Raw genomic sequence first — 24,711 nt, 5'->3', positions numbered from 1 at the left:
GGACTGTATGCCAGCACCCCACATGGGGTTTTTTAATTTCAAAAGTTTTTATTGGAAATTTCAGGGTTTAGTAGCATACAAATCAGAAGTAGCAATGTACATATAACAAATGCATCTCATTATACCTTATTCAAGAGGATATGTCGTAAATATTAACAGAGAAAGGCATTATGTCCCCCGATGGTGTTCGCATCGTTGGTGACGGTCGTGAGGGTAATGTGGTAATCAGCCGTGATGCCTTTCTCGGCTGGGCTCCTGAGAGGATAGAATTCAATAGGAAGTGGAAAGGATCGAAGTAGGTAGGAGGAAGAAGAACAGAGAAGAGAGAGACAGCAAAGGATAGTTATAAGAGGTAAGAGGTAAGATACAAGATATAAGATCTGATAAGTCAGGTGGGACACCACGATGCGGCATAGTAGTTCAGATTATGGGTAATCACGGGGGTTTATGGGTTTTGAAGTATATATCCAGTGAGTTCCAAAGTTTCCTTTGCGAGGGGCGCCCTAGTGTGTTTTGTAGAGAGATGTTATCAGCCCCTCGTAGGTTAATCACCCAATTTAGCCAACAGGCATAGCTTGCCTTTTTGGTGTCTTTCCAGTTGTTTAGAATGACTTTCACAGCCGCCGTGAGGAGGAGGTCTAGGAGGGCCCTGTCTATTTCTGGGATTTGTGTTTCTTTTGTAAAGCCGAAAACAAGATAGGGAAGTTCTTTGGCAGGTGAGATATTAAATACCTTGTGGATGAAGTCAAATACTCTATCCCAAAACGTTGAGACGCAGTCGCATTGTAGGATGAGGTGGTCCAGGTCTCCTTCCGCCCTCTTGCAGTTCCAGCAAAAGGCGTCAGGGCTGAGTTTGTGTGCGTATAGGCGAGTCGGCGTCCAGAAGACTTTATGCATGAGCCAGAATTTGGCTTGAGATAATGTAGGGCTTATTTTATGGCTCGTGCAAGATCTCCACGCCGTGGACCACTCCAGCTCTGAGATGGAAAAGGAGGCGATTGACGACCAGAACTGTGTTGTTTTGGTATTTAACATGGATGATTGCGGGCTCAGCAGTTTGTACAGCCTCGAGACCTGGTGACCGATTTTATTTAGGGAGGAGAGGAGTGATGGAAGAGCTGGTTGTTTGGATGTCAATCCCGCTTTTGTAAGGGCTGTTTTGATGTTAAGGAATGTATAAAAGTCAGAACTATCTATCCCAAAGTTCGATTGAATTTCTGCAAAGGGCAGAGGGTAGCCATTATCATAGAGTTGGTGGGAGAAAATAATTCCTTTCCTGATCCAGGTCGGGTTGAATAGCGGTTTACCGTTGTAGGTGATTGAGGAGTTTTTCCAGATCACTTCCCACCTTGATTTTCTTATCTATTTTTAGTAAAGCTATTTTGGTGTTAGTAAATATGGGTTTAGAACACAGTAGTTGATTCGCTTTCATCGATAAGATCGAGATGGGAGGAATGCCATCCAGGAGTGCTTTTTCGATGTCTAGCCATACCGGTGTATAATCCACTGGGAAGGACAGCCAATAGGATCCTTGTTTCGCTAGAAAGGCTATTTGATATCTTTTAAAATCTGGGAGATTGACTCCACCAATGGATTTATCTAATCTCAGTTTTTGCAGGCTGATACGTGCTTTTTTTCCTTTCCAGATAAAATTGTTAATCATTTTGTCCAATCTATTATGAAATTCTTGGGACAGCATCAAGGGGAGCATGGTAATTAAGTAATTTACTAGCGGTGTAATCATCATCTTGATGGTCTCTAGCCTGCCCCACCAAGTGATGAAGCGGGGTGACCATCCGTCTAGGTGAGTTTTTATTTTTTCTAGAGTGAGTTTTTCATTGTGTTGTAGGGTCTCTATGATGGAACTTCCAAATTCTATACCTAGGTATTTGATGTGATTGTTTTGCCAGACTAATCCTGATTTGCCTAAAGATTCCCTATTAGTGAATATGTTGAGGGGTTTTACTTCAGATTTATCGCGATTCAGTTTGTAACCTGACTGCCTAGAGTAGGATTCTATCGAGTTCATCAGTGCGTCTATAGAGGTTTCAGGATTCTCAGTGACTATCAGGATATCGTCTGCGTAAGCAGCAATTTTAATACTTTTATCGCCGAAGGTGATGCCACTAATATCTACATTCTGTTGTATGTCGCGGAGGAGAGGTTCCAATGCCAGAAGGAATAGAGCCGGAGATAAGGGACAACCCTGTCTAGTTCCTTGTTCTAGAGGGAATGGTTCTGATAACGAACTGTTAATGGCAATTCTAGCCGAAGGAGAGGCATATAATGACATGACCATGTCAATAAAAATATCACCCATGTTGAATATGTGCATGCATTGACGGAGGAAGGGCCACGACACCCTATCAAACGCCTTCTCCGCGTCCAGGGTGATTGCTACTGCGGGGGCATTCGAGATTTTCGACTTCTCCAGAACATGGCATAGGAGTCTCGTATTATCATTAGAAAGGCGGTGTTTCAGGAACCCCACCTGTGAGTTATTTATTAAGAAGGGTAGAACGGCGTTTAGTCTGCCCGCTAGAGCCTTCGCGTAAATCTTGCAGTCTAAATTTATGAGGGATATCGGCCTATAATTCTTAGGGAGTAAAGGGTCCTTCCCATCTTTAGGTATCACTATTATTGTTGCTTCGCTCATTGTGGGGGTGGTTCTGTTTGATAGTGAAAAGGATTGGAACAATTTGAGGAGACGTGGGTTAAGTTGTTCCTCAAAGGTCTTATAAAAATTGGCCGTGAAGCCGTCAGGCCGCGGAGCTTTATTGTTTTTCAATGTTTTAACGGCAGTTGAAATTTCTGCTATGGTCAGTGGCGCCCCAAGTTTGGTTTTGTCAGGGTCGGATAAACGTGGGAGTTGAATTGAGTTTAGATAGTTGTTACATTCTTCCATGTTGAATTGGTTATTATTCTTGTAAAGATCCTCGTAAAAGGACTGGAATGTATGGAGAATGTCCTTCTGTTTGGTTTTGGTGATATTGGATTGGTCCCTAATAGATGTTATATGGAATTGCTTCCTTTTGTGTTTAAGATAGGAAGCAAGGAGTTTCCCTGCTTTGTTACCCTCACATAGCCGTAGGGCCTTGAATTTATTAATCCATACTCCTGCCCTTTTACTAAGGATGGCGTTGTATTTATATTTCAGATTAGTCAAATGGTCAATGGTAGGTTTGTTATTCAGATCTAGGGAGTGTTGCCTCTCTAGCTGCTTGATTGTTTTCTCTAAAGAGTCTAGTTCGGAATGTAATTCTTTATTCATACGAGCCCTGATACCTATCAACGTACCCCTTAATGTGGACTTAAATGCGTCCCATACTAAGGCGGGGTCTGTTTCCGGCTGTGAGTTTATCTGGAAGTATTCTTCTATGCATAGTTCTATGTTTTTCTTGTTCTCTGGCACTGATAATATCTCATCGTTGAAGCGCCACCGTCTGGGGGGGATGAGTGAATGTGAGCCTGCCAGTTTCATATGTATACCTGCATGATCCGACACCACTATGGGGGCTATATCCGTTTCGTCGATGAGGTGGGTATGTGAGTCGGATATCAATAAATAATCTATTCTTGAATAAGAGTTGTGAGGAGGGGAGTAGAAAGTATAGTCCCGGCCATCCGGGTGTTGGAGGCGCCATGAGTCATGTAGGTGGAACTTAGAACACATACGCTTCAATGCCTCATGTGTGCGTGGGGGATGGTATATACTCTTGGATTGCCTGTCTAACAGGGGATCTAATGGTAGATTAAGATCTCCCCCAACCACTAGGAGCTCATCTTGTGGAATATTTTTAAGTTCTTTCGATACATATTCCCAGAATTCAGGCAGGTCAGTATTAGGGCCATAGATATTTGCCACATAGATATGGTCCTCGTCTCTTTGCAGATGTGCAATACTCAGTCTACCTTCTGAGTCTATTGAATGTGATATCAGGGATAAGTTAGATTTTTTAGCAACCAGGGTGATCACCCCTCTTTTCTTTTGATTTGCAGGGGAGCAAAGTGTCAGCGAGATCCAGTTTTGTTTAAGGTTGTCAGCATCAGTCTGGGATAATTTGGTTTCCTGCATGAGAATTATATCCCCTTTAGTTTTGGCCAAGTAATCCAAAATTTTTTTGCGCTTGACTGGGTGATTAAGCCCCTTAACGTTTAGCGAAACAATATGTAGAGAAGCTGCTAAGTTCTTATCTGAAGCCATGGATATAGGTTAGGTTTAATGTGGTCGTGGGTCGTAACATGCATTCCGCACACATAGGTAAGCTGCATTTTACAAACACTACAATTGCCAACGGTGGTCGCCGAGAAACTACCTGGAATACGTGGCACACATCGTGGTGGTAGAGAGTAATTAGTAAGTAAGAAGTATCTATGAAGGTGTGAGAGGAAAAGGAAAGAAAGAAAGAAAGGAAAGGAAGAAGGGTAAGGAATAGGACAGACATTGTACATAGCTGAGATGAACCTGAAACAACCGTCTTTACAACCCTACGGCCCCCCACCCCCCCAACTGAATCAGCCCCCTTTTGACTCCCCCTTCCCTGACAGAAGTTCCCCCCCCAGCCCCCCCTGCCCTCCCTCCCTCCCTCCCCAAAACTCGAACTGAAGAGCTGCGACGGCAGTGCTGTCGACGCTCGCACAGGGACATACGTGATAACATTCTGATAACATTTTGTGTGAAAACATTCTGATAACGTTTTGTATACCATTAATATCTTCGTGTACGGTCCACTTATATCATTATGTTAGAACATAGACGCGCCGAAGGATAGGCGACGTAATAGCTAAATAGCTGAATTCAAGAAAATTAAGTAAGTAAACAAAGAACTTCCTATTTGAAAAACCTCTCATATTTGCGTATGGCAATCATAACTGATGTAAGCAGTTCTGGTCGTGTAACGGTACCTTTAGACATTTAGGGGATTTGTCGAGTCTATAGATTGTTATATGCAAACAATATAGCAAACAATATAGCAAACAATATAGCAATATAACAATATAGCGTAAATCTGTGTGCAACAACATAGTCTATGTCGCTATGTCTATGTCGCTTGCCTGAGGATAAGTGAAGCAACTACCCAGTAAATTATCCTCACAGTAATTTAACCTCACCTCACATTCAGTACTTGGAAGCACGAGCCCACTGGGCACTGCGGGAAGACCAGAGTAGATCAGGGACCCACTCGTGAAGGACCCACTCGTGAAAGGAGCAGGGCCATTAGTCTCCTAACTTATTACCTGGGCATAGCGTAAGTGAGGTGTATGGTTGACCCAGACCTTATTACAGCGTTCGATCACTGAGGTTAAGTCCAGCCTCTGGAAGTCAGTGAGATACTTAGGTCAGGATCTTAAAACTGGAGTAGTAGTCCGCCTGTGTCCACATATCATAATTCAGCAGTTAGACATACCTTTTGAAAGAATGCGGATGACAGTGGCTCAGGATAGACCTAACTGCCTTTTTCTTGTTCATCTGTCTTCCTTTTATTAGATTGACCCCCAGACGTGTCCATTTCTTGTTGTGGTTTGCCACTTAGGTAGTATGATAGGTCATGCGGGTTAGTGAAGAGGTGAGAACGACCGTGGTCTGAGATCTTGAATTTCGCCGGGCCTGCAAATGAGAACTGAATATCCTTCGCCCGTAGTTTTTCTCGAAGCGAAAGGAAGCCTTTCCGTATTTCCACAGTTTCTCTGGAATAATCCTGGGTAAACGTGATTCTGTTCCCTTCCCAGATGATGTTGTGGTGTTTCCTAGCATACCTTAGGATGTCTTCCGTGTGCTGGAACCTAAGTGGCTTGCATATGAGGGGCCGAGGGCCTCTTGACGTGCGCTGTAGGAAGGTCGGCACTCTATGGGCTCTGTCCAGCTCCAAACCATGTTGGAATTGTATCCCCGTAACAGATGGGATCCACGCTTCCAGAAAGGATATACATGAGTCAGCGTCCTTTTCTGCATTTTCTGGGACCCCAAAGATTCGCACGTTTCTCCTCCTGTTGCGGTCTACCAATTCTGAGACCTGGCGTCTGAGATCCGTGGTGGTTGTTTGGAGCTGCTGTGTGATTTTAGCGCCGTTTGCAGACTTGTCTTCGATATCGCTAATTCTCTGCTCCGCTTCGTCTTGGCGGAGTGATAAGGAGTTCATGTCAGCTCTGATCGCGGTTAGTTCAAGTTGCATTGCGTCTGTGTTACTTTTCGTTGATTTGGCAAGGTCATGAACGTCCGCCAATTTCTTCAGAATCATGTCTAGAGTGCTAGCAACGTCACCCCTGTTCTTGATAGGTGAGTCCGAAATGGAAGTTTCTGCTCGCACCTTCTTAGTGTTTTTGGAATCTCTATCCGCCATTTTTGTTGTTCGTGTGGAGCACCGTTGGTACGCAGATAGAGAGGTATCCGTCGGGCAACAACTGGCTGTTGGATCGGGCTTATATTCGCCGATTGGGAGTACTCTTCTAGTAGCCTTGTTGTTCACAGTATGCAATGTTGATCACAGCACGCAATGTTGGTTTGGTTCTTATGTTGTAGTAGGTCGCTGGTAATAGTGGTTAGCGCTGAGGTAATAGTTGTTAGCGCTAAGGGAACAGGGCTGCTGACGTGTTTGGTGTCAGGTAACACGTGTTCAGAGATCTTTCGAAATCACAGTGATAGTATCTACGGTTGGTTGTCAGCACTAGCCTGTGGCCCTAGCCTGTAGCCCTAGTTGCGCCGTAGTTTTGCAGCATTGGTGTCCACTGCCTTCCGCCCTCATAGGGGCAGGTGATCTGGGTTGGTGTTGGTTGCACTGAGAGGGTAACAGACGGTGTAGCATCAATCAACATGTACCATGTACCATTCATTCAGAGCATGCTGTGCTCATGCAGAGAAAGACTCACTGTGCCATATAGAGGTCAGATGACAAATTCCACTGTACTGCAGTGCAGGGAGACAACCTCGTCGTACCTCACAAAGCACCCAGAGTCGCTGTACACCACTTGTTCAGGAAAGCCCCAGAGTTATTGGTCGTGCATCAGCCTCTCTTGGTGCCAAAGTAGCGCTGAGCAGCTCTTGTGGTGCATCAAATCGTGCTCGTCAGGATCGCTGTTTTGGGCTCGTCTCATGTCCCGCACTGCACCTGGCTGGTACGCAGATAGATTAGGCAGCCGTTTCCTCGCCTTCCGGACAGCAGTTAATGGGCGTGAGCTTTCCCGTGTAATCACTAAAGCGGGTATTGGCTCCGTGCAGCAGGTCTGTGGAGATGAGGAGACCACAATGGGCTAAACGCTGTGCTGGGCGAGTTTAGAGCACACAATTGTCACTTTTGGGTTGCTGTAAGTAAATTTCGCCCTGTCGCCATTTTCGCCATTTTAAGGTCAGGCATATCTCGGATATACTGAAGGCTCTCTTACGGCCCCCGTGTTAGCAGTCAGAGTGTCGGAGCAAGTGTCGCTGCATATCTAGATTGGTTCCGCTCACCTCAGGAGTTCTTGAAGGCTATTTTGCATGAGGTAACGGGCTGGAGAACCTGCTTGTATCCGGCCGAGTTCCGCGGACCCAAGATGGTGGCCGTGCCTCGCGTCTCCGGCACAAATTCAAACATCAGCCTGGATCATCTGCAGCAGGAGGGCGTCCGTCTTCGTAATTACCTCATGTGCGTGAGGTGTTGCGGTCGCGGAAATCACTTCTCCCGCATGATTTTGGAGCCTGTATCACACCGTTATTGCCGTGATTCTGGGTCCCGTGCAGCGCGAGGACAAGCTAGGCGGCCATTCACCCTGCCGTCCAAGCCACGCCCCCCCCCCACATGGGGTTTTGATTGAAGACAACTACTATCCCCAGAATTCATTGTGATTTTCTTTTGGGAATCAATTGGAATAAAAGAGAGTATCTAATGGTTGCCACTGGCATCTCATTTGAATTGCAGACCACCCATGAAGAAGGGCGACTGGCCTGAAACACGTCGGCAGTGAGATTGTTTGGAGGCCGTGAGGGAGAGATGCAGGCTTCCCTGGGTTGTGCCTCCACCCGAGGGGTAACTCTTGCGCAACAACTATAGTGACTGGCCCCGGTCACGGATGGCACCACCACTTTGATTTATGTGGGACCGCAGCCGTCATGGATCAAGAACAGCAAAGGTATGGGGTATCCTTATGTGCATCCCAGAGACTCACACGAATTACCCCATTGAATTGTTTATTATATTTTTTCAAATGGACTGTATGGCAGCACCCCACATGGGGTTTTGATTGAAGACAACTACTAGCCCCAGAATTCATTGTGAGCAACCTGCATCTCTCCCTCACGGCCTCCAAACAATCAAACCGCCAATGCATTTCAGGCCATTCACCCTTCCTCATGTGTGGTCTGTAATTCAAATGAGACGCCAGCGGCAACCGATAGATACCCTCTTTTATTTTAATTAATTCCCAATGGAAAATCACAATGAATTCTGGGGCTAGTAGAAGGGCGAATGGCCTGAAACGTGTTGGCAGTGAGATTGTTTGGAGGCCATGAGGGTGAGATGCAGGCTTCCCTGGGTTGTGCCTCCACCCGAGGGGTAACTCTTAGGCAGCAACTATAGTGACCAGCCCCGGTCACGGATGGCACCACCACTTTTATTTATGTGGGACTACGGCCATCATGGATCAAGAATGGCATGAGGTACGGGGTATCCTTATGTGCATCCCAGAGACTCATGCAAATTCCCTCACTGAATTGTTTATTATATGTTTTCATATGGACTGTATGCCAGCACCCCACATGGGGTTTGATTGCAGACAACTACTAGCCCCAGAATTCATTGTGATTTTCCATTGGGAATTAATTGAAATAAAAGAGGGTATCTAATGGTTGGCGCTCGCATCTGATTTGAATTACAGACAGCCCATGAAGAAGGGCGATTGGCCTGAAACGCGATGGCGGTGAAATTGTTTGGAGGCCATGAGAGAGAGTTGCAGGCTGCCCTGAGTTGTGCCTCCACCCGAGGGGTAACTCTTACGCAGCAACTATGTTCTAATTCTATGTAGAATACTTTTTATGCTGTTTTTATCAACTGGGGAAATAAAGTGACTGACTGGCTAGTGAAGTCCAAAACTCATACATTTCTACCTATTCTTACTTATGAGTATTATGTACTGGTGTAAAAAATACAACGTTTCTTCGTGGACCAGTACCACACCTGATAACATTGTATTTGCCCTGTCTTCAATCATGGATTTTCTGTATGTTCAAATTTCTATGTATATGTTATCCATTTACTTATGAATTCCAACAAATTGGTCACAGTACTCCAACGTTGCACTTCCTGACAAGTTTTTTTTAATCTATTAGAGAACATAATTTGTGTAACAATGTTGCTATCATCTGATCATCAAGACAAATACATCCACATAACAAAGCACTGTATATACTCTACCTAAGTCCAAGGTTCTCTCGAAAAGTAAATTAAGTGGGCCTGATTCTCAAAAAATCTAAAGCAAAATGAATTGGCAGGATTTTGACCCAGTGTAAATTGTGGACTAAATTTTATGTGGAAGTAGAATATGTGGAACAGATTACAGTTAAATGTTCAAGGTATGCACTGGTGATTGCGGTCACCCCCACACTGAGAAAAATGTCCTGGTTCCAGTTCTGATTCAGTGTGTGGTTGAAAAGCATTGTCTATCCTATTTGAGACTTTTCTTTGCATCGTACAGTTTCTTCTGATGTTGCTCTTGCCCTGCTAAAGTCTTCAACTCTTAGTTCAAGCTTGATTCAAGGGCAAGAGCTTGGTTTTCCAGGAACGTGAAGCTTCCATCATTTTGAGGTTCCACCATAGGGCTTGGATTTGGGGCTTGTAATATTCATACAATAGGCCCAGTGGTTCCTGTATTTTCACCAATCTGGTCTTCACCTTTCCCTCTTTTCCGCTGCCAGACCCAGAACTGAGCATTACATTGGATAAGACTAGCCAGGGGCTCAATAGCCAGGGCAAAGAGAAGTGGAGACAGTGGACAGTCCAGTCTCATTCCCCCATCTAATAGGGAAGGGGTCTAAGAAAACCCCATTAACCCTGATCCGGGCAGCTGTGATCAGTATAGGAGTTCCATCAGTTGAGGAAACCAGGAACTGAACCCCATATTTTCCAGCATGGCATTTAGATAGGCCCAGTTGACAGCATTAAATGCCAACTAGGAGCCGCGCATTTGACTCTTGAGGTTCATGACGGTGGGCTAGCGCCAAATAAAGGCACTTGATATAGTTCCAGGAGCTACAGTAGGGCATGAAGCAGCACTGGTCTGGGTGGATGACAGAGAGAAGCACCAGAAAGACTCGACCGGCCAAGATCTTTGCAAAGAGCTTCAGCTCCATATTGATTAGCGATATTGGCCTGTAAGAAGGGCAGGGTTCTGGGGATTTCCTGGGCTTGTGGAGCAGAACTATGATGCCAGGTCCAACTCTGGTGGGAACTTTCTGTCAGCAATCACCTCTAAAAAGAGATTGAGCAAATGGGAGTGTCAACACATCACAGAACTTGTGGTAGCACTATACCAGATAGTCATCCAGACCCTGTACTCTCCACCTCCTCTAAGATCAGGGATGCCACCTGCGCCTCTGGGCTTACGAGAGGGCAGGTAGAGGGGCATGCAGGGAGAGTGAGTGTATAGAGTTCAGTAATACTCAGAAAAGGCTTGTGCCATTTGGATTGCGGTGGTTTGGTTGCACCCTTTCTCGCCGATTATTACCAGTACTATTCTCGTTATGTGGTCTGCAGTAGCCAGCCAATAAAGGAGCATGCCAGATTTATCATTGTATTCATAGACACATTGGATAGTCACTGTCCAGAATTGGCAGGCTTTATTGAGTTTAAGCTGACCAAGAGTACTCTTGTCTAACTGTAGTTAGCAGAACATGGTGGGGCACAGATCGAAGGCATATTTCCTCTCCAATGCTGGGATCTTAGTTTCAAGCTAAGATATGTTGTGCTGCTTTGCCTTCTCTTTACCGCAGACGTATGCTTTGGCACTTCCTCTGATTGCGGCTTTGCCCACCTCCCATAGTGAGGCAGCGGAAGTGACTGTACCTTGATTATCCTAGAAGTATGCTTTAATCTCTGAAGCCAGCAATTCAGTACACTTAGGGTCGGTCAGATACCATTATTTGAACCACCACATTGGTCTTTTAGTGGACTCTGAGGAACCCAGACAGAGGTAAACTGGGGAGTGAATCAGAAATGCCACAGGGAAGGATGTCTACCTTGACAGTCTATAGTGTCTCCAGGGCAAGCAGGAGGAAAGGTCAATATGCATTAGGGTCATGTGGGCTGCTGAAATGTGAGTGTATTCCTGGGTATGGGAGTCTCACGTCCTCCAGACAACGCAGAGGCGGAAAGCATTGATCCAGTTCTGTAGCAAGTTGGTCGTAGAAAGCCTGTTCCGTGATAGCCCCACCGCTGTGTCACTGCTCACATTATCGCATTGGATACACCACAACTGTGCAACCCTTGGAGAATCTCATGAGCTCCAGTCAGCACGCCTCAAATGCGCCACTGGGGGTCTGCAGGAGGTTGTAGAGACTGAGAAGGTTAAGCTGTCTCCCTTCCAGGAGGCCATCCGGCTCAACATATCAACCAAGGGGGTCCATGTGGGTCTTTGAGACTGCCAGGGGGAGGTTTTTTTAGGGGAGGATGGTCACACCCCTGGATCCCCTGGTGAAACCTGAATAGTGCACTCTAGTATATCTATAGCGCCCAATGAAAAAACATTCGGTTCCCAGTATGTAGGGTTTCTTGAAGCACGAGTCCTGCTGGGGCACATGATTAATGGAACAAAGGACTGCAGTTTGCTTGATATGGTCTAGGAGCAGTGACGTAACGAAACTCGAGGGCCCCCCCCCTTGCAGGGTATGTGGAGGGGCCCCCTCCAGCCTCAATCTGGAGCTCTCCAGCCAAAGTGCGGTGCTGAGGGGGCCCCCCGCACCACGGGGGCTGCAGGGGCCTGTGTTACGCCCCTGTCTAGGAGCCCATTTACATTCCATGAAAGAAACATAATGTTATCCATCGCAGCCTGTCAGGAAGTCAATGTCCCTAGGTACTTGAGTCTGTGGGGTGCATTTGTGAGGTGTGAAAAGGACACAGCAGGTTTTAGTCAGTGTGTGTGTATACATGCCAAAGTAAAAAACACAATAGCAACTAAGTACACATGAACTTATCTACCCCTTAGCCCAACTTCCCCACCCCATACTTCCCTTCCAGAAGTATCTGTCACCCTCAACAGTCCTCATAATCAAAACAGGATCTGTCTTAGGGAGTTTCAGTGGTCCCACTGACCTCTGGTGAAGTAGAATAGTTTGGGTCACCTAACAGAGGTACCCCCCAGATGGACGACTCACAGCCCCTTCATGCATATCTCCCTCGGATTGTTGAAACCCACATCTAGGTCCACTGCAGGGCTTTCTCATGGTGTCACCTGGTCCCAAGGCATGACCCAATGCACCTCCATCTGATCGCCTGTAGAAGGCTGAGAATGTTCCACCCGAACTTCGACGTCGGACATGTCAATGGATCATGCCGGCACCCCCTTCCTTTCCGAGAGTGGGTGCGCCTGTGGCGTATTGGGCAGCTAGCATGAGGCAACCAGGTGAACCCCCAGACCTGTGGTGGCGAGGTCACATGAGACCCGCAGGAAAGAGCCCAACTCTCTGCTGCCCACTCCCAGGCCTCTTTCCGGGATTTGAAGAAGTGCACTTGAGACTCATGTATCACCTTTAGTGTGGGGGGGAAAATTAACATACATCAAAGGTTCATTGCCCAGATCTTTTGTCTGATGTCTTCAAAGAATTTGTATTTGTCCTGCAGCATCTTTGTGTAATCCGTAAAGTTCATGCTCCTGGTCGATTGGTACGGCAGGTTACCGTGCTTCCTGCCTTTCCGAAGTATAGCATCCCTGTCTCTGTAGTTCAAGACGCGGGTCGTGAGTGGTCTTGGTGGAGCCCCTGGATGAGGTCTTAGACCCCAGAGATCTGTGGGCCCACTCCAGCACCAACCACTTAGATAGGGATTTTGCAGATATCCCTGTTTGCAGGAGTGCTTGGCATCCTCTGCTTTGCCTCACTCCGGCAACACAACAAACCATAGGTTATTTTGCACCTTGATCTATTTTTAACATCCCCAGCCTGCATCTTAAGTTGCCTGGTGGCTGATAGGAGTTTGGTGACTGTAGATTTGAGGGCTATGACATCGTCCTCCAGGGTCGAGACACAACTTCCCGCCTCCATGATCCGATTGTCCATGTTCCGGAGATCTTGGCAGAGCAGAGTGACATCCATATGAACCTCTTCCATATGGTTCTCAACCAACTCACATGAGGCCTGAATAGCCTGCAGGGTTAGCAGACAACTCCGAGTGGTCGACCAGCTTTACCACCATGGATGCAAACGTTGAAGTCTGCGCCGGGGTAGTATACTTGTCCATCTTGGCCTGGATCGGTTCCCTTTGTCCTTGCCCATGGTACTCCTGCGGAGCCACTAGATCATTGTTGGGTCAGTAGGTTGCATGGCAGTCACCGTGCCCGGCCCGCTTGCCCCTGGTATTACAATCTAGAGAGGGGGGCAACACGAGCAGCCAAGGCAATTCCAGGAGCAACCCAAGCCATTATCAGGGGCAGAGGCCCCCAATAACGTGTCCAGGAAACAGGACAGCTTGCCCCCAGTATCCTGGGCCCAACAGGACCTAAACCCTCTGCAGGAGGTGGGGGGCTGAGCACGAGCAGCCAGAAGACAAAAAGAAGGTGGTCTCTAAAATCAACTTTAAGATCATCCACTCCCCGAAATGGCTTCACTCCTTAGCCATCATCCTCGGCTAGGCCTGCTCATTTTAATCACGTAATTAACAAAAATAATTAAAATAATTCTACTGGTGTCTGTGGAAAGTAGGCACTCATCAATTGGTAAAGGAGAGACATGAGGCAGGTTGACTTGGAGTAATGAGACTGCAGGTGGGTAATTGTGGCACCTCTGTGCAAAGAGGGCTAGGAATGAACACAGGTAATTGTTTTTCAAAATCCAATGCATGCAGGACAAGGGGACATTAATCACGCTGGTTGCAGAGAATGCAACGTGTACAGTAATCACGTTTGCTAAATGAGCATGAAAGAAAGAGACAAACAAAATTAACCTTAGAAAATGTAATTGTCGAAGTGTCTTCTTGACAGGCGCAAGTGACAATGAGTCATCAAAAAGCTGCCTGACAACGATTGATAAGGTTTGACTGTGCGAGGAAAATGTTTCCATTATTGTAACACATTAAAAGTAATGCTACAAAAATGGAAGTAGAATGAGATTGAAAGTGACATAGAATGCGTAACAGCTCAAATTGTATATCTTCATTATGGGATCTTCTTTGATAAGAACCAACACTGAATGCCTTCGCCTATGTGTGTGATCCCGCAAACGTCCTGTCGTAAAGTAAAGATCCCTATAAACAACTTATCTAGCAAAAACAGATTCTGAAAATAATGATTGTAATTTTTTTTAATAGTGAACCTATCATAAAAAAAATGAAAGCCTATTAAATAGATAACTTTTATAACAATTTTACCATATTTTATGAACCAATTATTTGTAAGCCCACCTACATACTTGTATTTCTGTTAAAATTCCAGGATCATACTCTAAAGGCCTGTGTTTTTCCCATACTCGGTTGGTGGCAGGGTTGGGACCTGCTTCTGTTATTCAAAGATGTACATGCTCTTGTGCTGCATGCCCACATCCGCACGCCTTATTGCGCTCTTGCGAGTTCCTTTTCTTCTGCCAGTGTGGTTCTGAATTTGTATCTCCACACAATGAATTCCGTGTTAGGAACCTATCCCCAATAATATTGGGTCTATTCAGACCCTTTTATTCTGTTTTGTCGCCATCATCTTCTTTCACGTCAGTAGAATGTGATCTCACCATCCTACCACTTTTAGTCATGTGGATCATGCCATCATCTGTGTGTAGCATCTGATCTGCATAACTTCTGTGTCTCTTATTTGGAGAGCAGTCATCTCATGCTTTAACACTGTGAGCTACCATTGGTGTCAATTCTAGTCTGCACTACCTAGCTTACAGTCCAAACATTGGTACACCAATGCCTACAGAGACTTTGGATTTCATTGCCAGACCGGAAACAAGCATCCTGGGACCGGTTTCGGGGTGAGCTAAAGAACGATGATGGATTCAACCCAGATCTGTGAAGGGGGGTGAGTGTCTGAAAAGTTTCAGTGCTCCGTCCATCATCTCCTTGTGTTTGCTTTGTTAGCCCTAAGTTGGCAGGTTATTCCCAGATGTGGGTACCTTGCTCACTTTGCCACTGGATTCAAGCTAGCCTTGCTGATGAGGGCTGTGAGCCCGAAAACGGTCCCAGGATGCTTGTTTCCGGTCCAGGTAAGACATGGCTTGGCAGTCCGGGCTGGACTGTTCAATGAGGCACAGGGTCAAGACTGATTTGCATATAGCTGTGTCTGAACTGGGGTGGCGAAAAGAGCTACAAAACATGATAGATTGAACTAAGATCTGTGACTCGGGGTAAGTGTCTGAAAAGTTTCAGCGCTCAGTCCATCATCTCCTTGTGTTTCCTCTAAATGATTACCCATTTCATACTATTACATATGGATATTACTCAAGGTTAAACTACCTCTTATTCAATAGGAGGGAAGCAGATAATTGTATAACTGCGAGACACCTGCTTTCTTGTTAATCTCACCACCCCATATTACACCTCCAGCTCAATTGACCCAGTAAAAAATGCTACTCGAGGTGGTCAATTGAAAGAAAAATCCTGCCAGCGCAGGAGGTGATATAAGAACTACAAAAAAATGGAGAACTTTTTGAATTGACTATAGTGCTGGTAAACATTAACATAGTATGGGACTCATACAAGACATTTCTGAGGAGAAAGATTGGTAGTATCCCTTGCTATAGGAACAATCAAGAGAAAAACACATTTATTGGAATATAGAATCAAATTGTTGACATTGAACAACAATTAAAAAGTCATGGACTCTAAGAAAAAGCAAGAAGCATATCAGCACAAACACTACAGGGCTGTCAGATAGACTTCAAAGTTAGCCTGGAAGACAAAAAATCATGAGAAATGGGAGAATAGAAGAAAGGTGTATTTTGAGTATGGCAAGAAATGTAGTAAGAAGTGTGGCAAGCTACTGGCCAGGAAAGTTAAAGCAGACCAAGTTAGGAATTATGTAAAATAAATATTCTATGAAGATCACATAGTAACAATGAGAGAACATTGAAAAAACATACTTGTAAGTTCTACCAAACAATGTACGCAGAAGACAATATATTACATTTAGCCAAACTAACTATCCGGCTAAAAAAAGGAACATCTCCTGAAACTGAAGCGAGACTAACAGATAATTTTAAGTATATACAGGAAGAAGAAATAAGTAACGCAATCAAAAATTAAGGAGGGCAAAGCCCTGGGGCTGAGCTGCATACAGAATTTGATGCAATTGAAACCAAGTAATGTATTATTCCAATATGAAAAAAATGATTTATTTCCAACATTATAAAATGAGCCTAGGTGCCTAATATCTGGCATAAAGGTACCATTAGTGTAATCTTGAATACAAACCAAATACAAACTAATTGCGAGTCACACACGCTCATATCTTTGCTAACTTGTGTCTACAAAGTATTTTCTAGCATTTTAGCTAGTAGATTAAGTAAGGTAACAGAAAGTCTGAAGCATAAAGATCAGAAAGGTTTCTTACCAGGAAGATACTTACATCAGCTAACACACAATCATTTGGGTTCTATACAACTGGCAGAAGTCCATTGCTCACCACTAGTCATCGTTACATTAGTTTCACCAAAGTGCTTAATATAGTTAATGGAAATATTTAGTGGAGGTGTTGGCTCACTACTGGTTAGTGGAGGTGCTCTTAAGAGTAAGGCAGTTGGTATACTGCTCCCTAGAGTAAGAGTGTTATTAAATGGGAATCGGACTGCATAGTTTACCATAATATAATGGGCCAGACACGTTTGCCCACTTTTCTCTTTGTTATTTGATCTGTATATTAAGCCACTTGCCCATATTCTTACAATTTTCAGGTTACCAGGTGAATGACTCAAAGACTGAAACCATGATTTGAAATGAGACCTTGGAAAAAAGGGAAGTGAAGAAAGAAATATTAATTCTAGGTATAAAAGTGGTTCATTATCTTGAAGGGATTGAGGAATTAAATCACAACAAGACTATTATAGAGTCAGAAAAGTTGATAAGGATGTGGCAAAATCTCCTGTTAACGTTGTGTGAGGGAAAATGTAATCAAGATGACCATTTTGCTCAAGTTCACCTTCATATTTGATAATATTCCTTGGAGTTTTACCCAGAAATGAATAGCTTAATTAGACGGAAAAATAATTCATTTCATATGGACCTCAACGAAGATTAGGTAAATGAGGTTGAAGGGTACCAGATTTTAAACTGTACTAATGGGCATGGTAATTAAAGAAGTGGCAAATGCTGATGTTCAACCTAGATCAGTCAACAACGTGGTGCCTTTTTGAAACAATGCTGAAAGACTCCCAAGCTAGACTGTTGTACGGTAATAAGACTATACTAGACATCGTGTATTTTACTGCGTTAAACTCAATATCGGACTCTCTATGTATACTAGAATGTATGAGAGATCAGTTAAGCGTTCTGCTATGAGAAGCAGGAATTAATAAATAGGGACAATTAATGAAAAGAGACGGATTGCTATATTGGGACTGTTTGGGGGTCAAAACAGGTGGTACCTTAACAATGCCCCACATGATTCCAAATCTCGTGTCCTATTGAACCGCTCCTTCGGCCGGTCGCTTGCCCTCCGGGCCACCCCAGCTCCCAGCGCCACTCTGCTACCTAATCAGGCTCCCACCTCCACCACACCCACGATGGCCCGGGACCAGCCCCCACCCCCTCCTCCAGTTCCACTTGCCCACCTTAAACCTCACAGCCGGAACTCCTTCACCATCATTTTCCCCCCACTCCTCTCTACTAAGTTGCGACGCACTTTCAAGCAGAAACTCATTCGCAATCATAAAGAAACCCTAATCACTGACATCTACCACTCGGCCTCCAATGGACCAACGAAGATGGACCTAATATTCCACACTGAAAGACCGGAATATTGGGTCTCCATGACTAGATCGCGGATGCTTATCGCCAAAACAACCTCCACTCTCCACAGCTGCATACTAACCGCGATTCTCCCGTTCAGATCAGCTGGTAGAGGCTATATAACCGTGACCATCTTCACCAATGGCACGGTCCTCATCCAAGCCAACAACGAGAACCTGGAAGCTTTCAACTCCATATTTCCCGCACTTAGGTCAGCCCTCCCAACCCCCTCTAACCTCGCCCCAACGCCGCCTCCGACCACGACCACAACTAACAGAGAAGACCTCGATACGCCCTTCCGTGATCCTTATTCAGCCCGACAGGCCCCCCCCACCCAGCCATACCTCACCCCCCACACACAGCCACCCAACATCAGCAGGACACTCAATCCCCTCCCTCTACCCCTTCCTCCAACTACCTCACCTCCCCCAGCCTCAGTCTCCGACAGCCTCCTACGACAATCACCCCCACGCCAACAGGCGGCCTTCAGCCAACGAGCCTCATCCCCGCGAATCTCCCTACAATTCTCAAACCACCCATGCCCAAACCTCCTCCTGTCCTCCTCACTACCTCCCCTTTGTCTAATCCTCCTCCCGCCCCCCCCCCGAACCCCCTTCCGTCCTTCTCCCTGACCCCTATCGCCCAACCCTCCCTCGCGAACCCTACCACACTCGGCCCCACTCCGGATGCTCACATCCCCTCCCTTGAGTCCATAACAAAATGGCTCGCAGCCCTGGAAAACCAGGTTGACACTATCACCCAAGGTTTATCAGAAATCCTCTCTAACCTTGGTATAGTCTGTAACCCCCATAAACCCTCTCCCCAGACCCCCTCCACGCCAATACCATCATCTCCCAAGGGCCCTTAAAAGCCCTCAGTGCCCAGCCTTTCGATCCCCTCCCCAAGGTCCAGGGTTCCGATTAAAAAAAACCCGAAACAACAAGAGTCCCCTGCACCAGACCCTTGTTCTCCATTTCTTCTCCCACTCCAGTGGGCTCAAAACACCTAACTTCCAGGCCGCTTAGATCAGAAGCTCCCATGTCAGACAGGGAAGCAGCCTTACTAGCTGCCACCTACAACTCCCCCATTGCTGCTTCACCTAAATCCAAAATCCAAGTTATCACAGGTCACCAGAAAGTCCTACCCATCGTCAAACCACAGAGATTACCAGTCCTCACCGCTATACCCAGAGAGACTAAAGATAGAACCACAAGCAATCAAGAGAAATTAACCAACTGCCTCCTAATCAATTGCAGATCGGCCTCACTACATGCAACAGACTTAGCTGAAGCCAGCCTCACACATGACATTGATGTTGCGTTCCTCACGGAGACCTAGCTTAATAAGACATCCCCTCCCTGCCTAGACATGCTGGTTCCACCCGGTTTCTCCCTCATCTCCAAAGACAGGATTAAACAACGAGGAGGTGGGATCGCTATCATCCACAAGGATAGCTGGAGCATCACAGAAACCTCCTCCTTTGAGTACAACTCGTTTGAATGTCTATCCACCGTCATCAAGACAAAAGACAACGACTCTCTACTGTGCCACCTACTCTATCAGCCCCCGGGCAGAAATAATGAGTTTGGAGAACAACTATCAAACCTGATTGCTCAAGACGCACTTGGTGATTTCAAAATCTTAATTCTTGGTGATCTGAACCTCCGTTGGAATGAGACCCATAACCCTCTAATCAGATCGCTAGCTAGCCTCCTTGATGATAACAATCTCACCCAACACTGTACCGAGGAGACTCATTACAAAGGAGCCACACTGGATGCCATCATTGCCCAAAAGAATTCTATCACGGTCAACCACATACTACCCGTTGACTGGTCAGATCACCACATGATCCTATTTCATATCAATCACGCCATCATCTCGCTTAAACCTCCGCAAGACCCCCCCCAAATGGTCGAGAAACCTCTCCCAAGTACCCCAAGATATCCTGGAAGGTCAGCTAAGTTCACTTCTTCCAAATAACACACTGCACCTCTCGACCAATGATCTTGTCGACCACTACAACGCGGGGTTAGTCTCCATACTCGACAATCTAGCTCCTCTAAAGCTCAAAAGAAGCTGAGCCACTCCATCTAGAACCTGGTTCACTGCAGACCTCAGCGCAGAAAGAAGAAACTTGAGAGCCAAAGAAAGAAAGTGGAGAAACAACCCAACCGCCATTCTCCGCCTCCAACTAAAATCTGCCCGCAGGAAGTACAATAACCATATCAAAAACAAAAAATCCAGCTTCTTCCGCGAGGCACTGGTCAAATCCAAAAACAGACCCAAAGAGCTCTACAACATAATCAGACAGCAAACATCCAAGCCCCGGCCCTCATCCCTGCAGGCATCCAAAGAACTCTGTGATAACTTCGCCAACTTCTTCAACGATAAGGTCTTAAAAATCGAACTGTCTCTAGACATCAACAACCCGCACCTCCAGAAGAGCAACCCGGCCTTCCCATTGGCAATCCCATCCGACTCCTTTCCTTCCCCCTGGCTAAGCTTTCGCCCCGTCCAGGAAACTGAGATAATCTCACTGATCTCGACCTCCAAACCATCAGCACACGTCTCAGACCCCATTCCCCCCTCTTTAATCAAAAAAATGAAGCTTACCCTAGCGCCCATCTGGGGAAGAATCATAAACAGCTCCTTACAAAGCGGAGTGGTCCCCGATTGTCTAAAAATGGGGCAAGTCACTCCTCTGCTGAAAAAACCCGGTCTCAACTCAACTGACTTGAACAATTTCAGACCGATATCCAACCTCCCTTTGCTTTCGAAAACACTTGAACGCTGCGTACTCCTGCAACTAACGCAACATCTGGACCACATCAATCTCCTGGACCCCCTCCAATCCGGCATCAGACAAGGCCGCAGCACAGAAACCGTGATGCTGAACATCATAGACGACATTCATGGTTCTCTTGACGCAGACAAATGCTGCCTCCTCATACTCCTTGATCTCTCCGCAGCGTTCGACGCGGTGGACCACAAGCTCCTCATCTTGACCCTTCAAGAAAGAGCCGGCCTTGGCGAGGTAGTTCTCAAGTGGTTCTCCTCCTTCTTACATAACCGTACGCAAATAATAAAAATGAAGAACTTCACCTCCGAAACCCAGCAGGTCAACAAGGGTGTCCCGCAAGGATCAGTGCTCTCTCCTCAGCTCTTTAACATCTACATGGAACCGCTCGCCAAGTTACTCAGGAACGCCAACATCCACTTCCACCTCTACGCGGATGACACGCAGATTTACCTGGAAACCTCTTCTCTTAAAGACATCCACAGACTTAAAGATGTCCTAAATGAAGTTCAACATTGGCTGACAAAGAATCACCAGAAACTCAACCCCGACAAAACAGAAACACTCCTCATCTCAAACAAAGAAGACAACCCTCAAATCACTGAGTGGCTAAAATCGATCGATGCTCTCAAAGTTAACCTCACGCTAGCCGACTCCGTCAAATCCCTTGGCTTCACCCTAGACCCCAAACTAACCCTGACAAACCACATTAAGAACTCGGCGAAAAGCGCATTTCTCAACCTCAGACTTCTGAACAAAATCAAACCTTACATTCCCAACAAGGACCTCAAACTAGGCACGCAATCTCTAGTTCCATCAAGACTGGACTATGGGAACTCAATCCTAACAGGCATCCCCAAATCACACCTGGCCCCACTAAAAACAACACTTCATGCGGCAGCGAGAATGATCACAGACTGCAAAAAATCTGACCACATCTCCCCGGCACTCAAAGAACTCGAATGGCTCCCTGCGGAAATGCAGAGCACCTTCAGAACAGCCTGCCTCACCCACAAGGCCCTCCACACCGGCAAACCGGAATACTTGGCAAACAAGCTCAAAAAAGCAGGCCAAGCCAGAAACCTGAGAAGCTCCAACTCCCTGCTGCTCATCCTACCAAAAACCAGAAAGAAGAGAACTGTGGACTGCTCTTTCTCAGGAAATGCCCCCAAAATATGGAACGCCATCCCCCCGCACATCAGAACTATACCGTCCTATTCAGAATTCAAGAGCCAACTCAAATCCTTGTGCCTTATCCGTTCCCTTGGTTGCGGGTAACCTGGATCAGCAAGCGGCCCCTGAATCCATGCGGTAACATTGAATCCTTTTACCAAGAAGTCCTGCTGTCCGAACTTTTCCGCATTCCAAATTGTCGCTCGCTGATCGCTTTTATTGGGTTTGTGTCATGTTGTTCTCTTGTCATTCCCTCTATTGTAAAGCGCTCTGCTACCTTCGGGTCTTGTTAGCGCTATAGAAAACTTCTAAATAAATAAATAAATAAATAAATATTTAAATACCATCAAATGACTATGTGGAGTGAGTCACAAGGCTGGTGTTTGGAAGGAGACATGCCAAAGAGAGTTAGGGCTACAAACATCTTACCAAGGAAAAAGAAAGTCTCATCATGGTATTGGAAGCTACATAAAGAAGCAGACAAGAACCTGAAGCCACCACATTCACATTGTGTTTGGTAAGGATATTTACCAACAAGGGATTTAGAAAATGTATGGCAAGTCTCTTTCATCACTTTCAACGTCACTGTAACATCTATAGCTCTCAGGAAGAACCACGTTTTCACTCTCTTCAGAATATATATGGATTCCTCTCAATCTGGTGAAAATCAATCAACAGACAGAAAACAGCTGTTACAAATGTGGATGCTGGGAAGCAGACGACATACATATGTGTGCTACCTGCCTGACGTTGAAATCCTGTTGGCAAGATCTGGGTAAAATAGTAACAGAAATTAGCAGGTGGAAAATTGAGGTAAGTAAAACTCTTATTATTTTTAGGAAACTAGAAGAAGAAGACAGAAAGAAGTTATAGTCAAATCTACATAATTTGCTGTTTTATGTGATGTAAGGAAGAAAATGTGTATACAAATGGATTTATCAGGTGGCTCCAGTACACGCAGAATGGTTAAATTCTATAAACTATATCTAAGTTCTAGATGTGCAATGCTGAAATGCGAAGAAGGTACAGTTGTAGCAATCATTTCATACCTGGTTGATCACCAAAGTGATAAATTGACATGATGTCAGATGATTGCACCAGATTGGACCTAGGGTGTACATGGGCTGTATGATTCATGTCAAAAATATGAATGACTAAGTCAGATGCTAGGCTGATAGGAAAGGGCATCTGAGGAGGAGGCTATACAACAGCCTTTCATTTATTTAACTTTTCCCATTTTTTTCTTTATTCTATACATTAGAGGTGGTATAAGAACAAAAAAGCCTGCAGCCTAGTTGTTGTAATGTAAAGCAATAACGCCTGCATCGTCCCTTGTCCGTAGATTTTTCCAGAAGGCTACATGACTGTGCAGATAAGCAATCCTCTTTCCTTTGTCTGCTGCAAAATACATCCATTGTAGGAAATGACCTGCCTGCTCCATGTACAAGTCTGTCATAGGATACAGGTACTGGGACGGAGAGAAATAATCAGAGTAATGAACAGTAGTAATCTAATCCTTACCATATCGTCTCACTCTCAGCCCCCTTTCTAACTTTAAGAGAATATGAAAAAGCAGTATGACCATGTCACAGTTTATCCAAGATGACACACCAGGTTTTAGATGTAATGCAAGTACCATTGTTTATTAGTTCACTATCAAGAATAAATATGCCAAGGAAAAAGAGCAATCAAACCCCTGAGCCACACTTGAAGGCACTATTACCAAATGATAGTTCATAAGTCTCTGCCACAACCAACCTGTGATGGAAACCTATAGTCAACAGAGTCCTCAAATGGCTCAGATGCAAATGTCAGAAATAAAAGCCCCCTGAAACTCTGTTCAATCTGCCACCCTGCCCCTGTATTAACCGAGACTGTTCCTGACTAGGGAAGGACAAACACACTTTGTTGTTTGTTTTGGAAAATAACTGAAAGTCTCCAACAGCCAAGTAGCATAGGAAGCCTTGAAGCAGCCATGTGCTGCTTCACAAAATTAATGAAAGGTGATCACACTTCCTAAAATCGACGACATTTGTGAACGCTATGGGTGGTTTCTTGCATTTTATTCTGGTCAATATACCTTTTTAGTAGCCAGACAGGAAAAGGGGTTAGCAACAAATGTAAATCTTAAGGTACTGTGTGACCATTAGGTCCGAGCCAGTAACCTGAAGTTAAAAGGAATATTACAAAGTCAAAGCCAGACAAACATAAAACAATTTCAACAACACACTATAAAAGTACAGGATTATCAAAGGAAGACCAAAGTGCTGTACAATATTGGCCCTCAACAACAAGGAGCATATAAGAATGTATGTGGCTGCAAAGCAAAAGATAAGGAATAGGGTTTGATGACTTGATGAATGGTTTAGATCCTTCTCCCAAAACATGGAAGTGATTCAGAACATCTACTAAACCCTACACTAAACTAAGTTTAGGGGAAACCCTATTGAATCAAGGAAGCAAGAAAGGTGTCAGCATCAGAAACTCTGTAGATGTTCTATCGGTAAAGAGTCATGTACAGCAGAAAGCCACACAATCAGAGATGACAAGAGATTTCTGTAACTCCCTAAGTCCAAAGGGAATCTGCCCAAACCCAAAATGGTAGATTAATTAAAATTCACAAAG

Source organism: Lissotriton vulgaris, chromosome 9 (genome assembly GCF_964263255.1).
Source record: "Lissotriton vulgaris chromosome 9, aLisVul1.2, whole genome shotgun sequence".
NCBI classification, from domain to species: Eukaryota; Metazoa; Chordata; class Amphibia; order Caudata; family Salamandridae; genus Lissotriton; species Lissotriton vulgaris.
Note: the sequence above shows the minus strand (reverse complement) of the source record.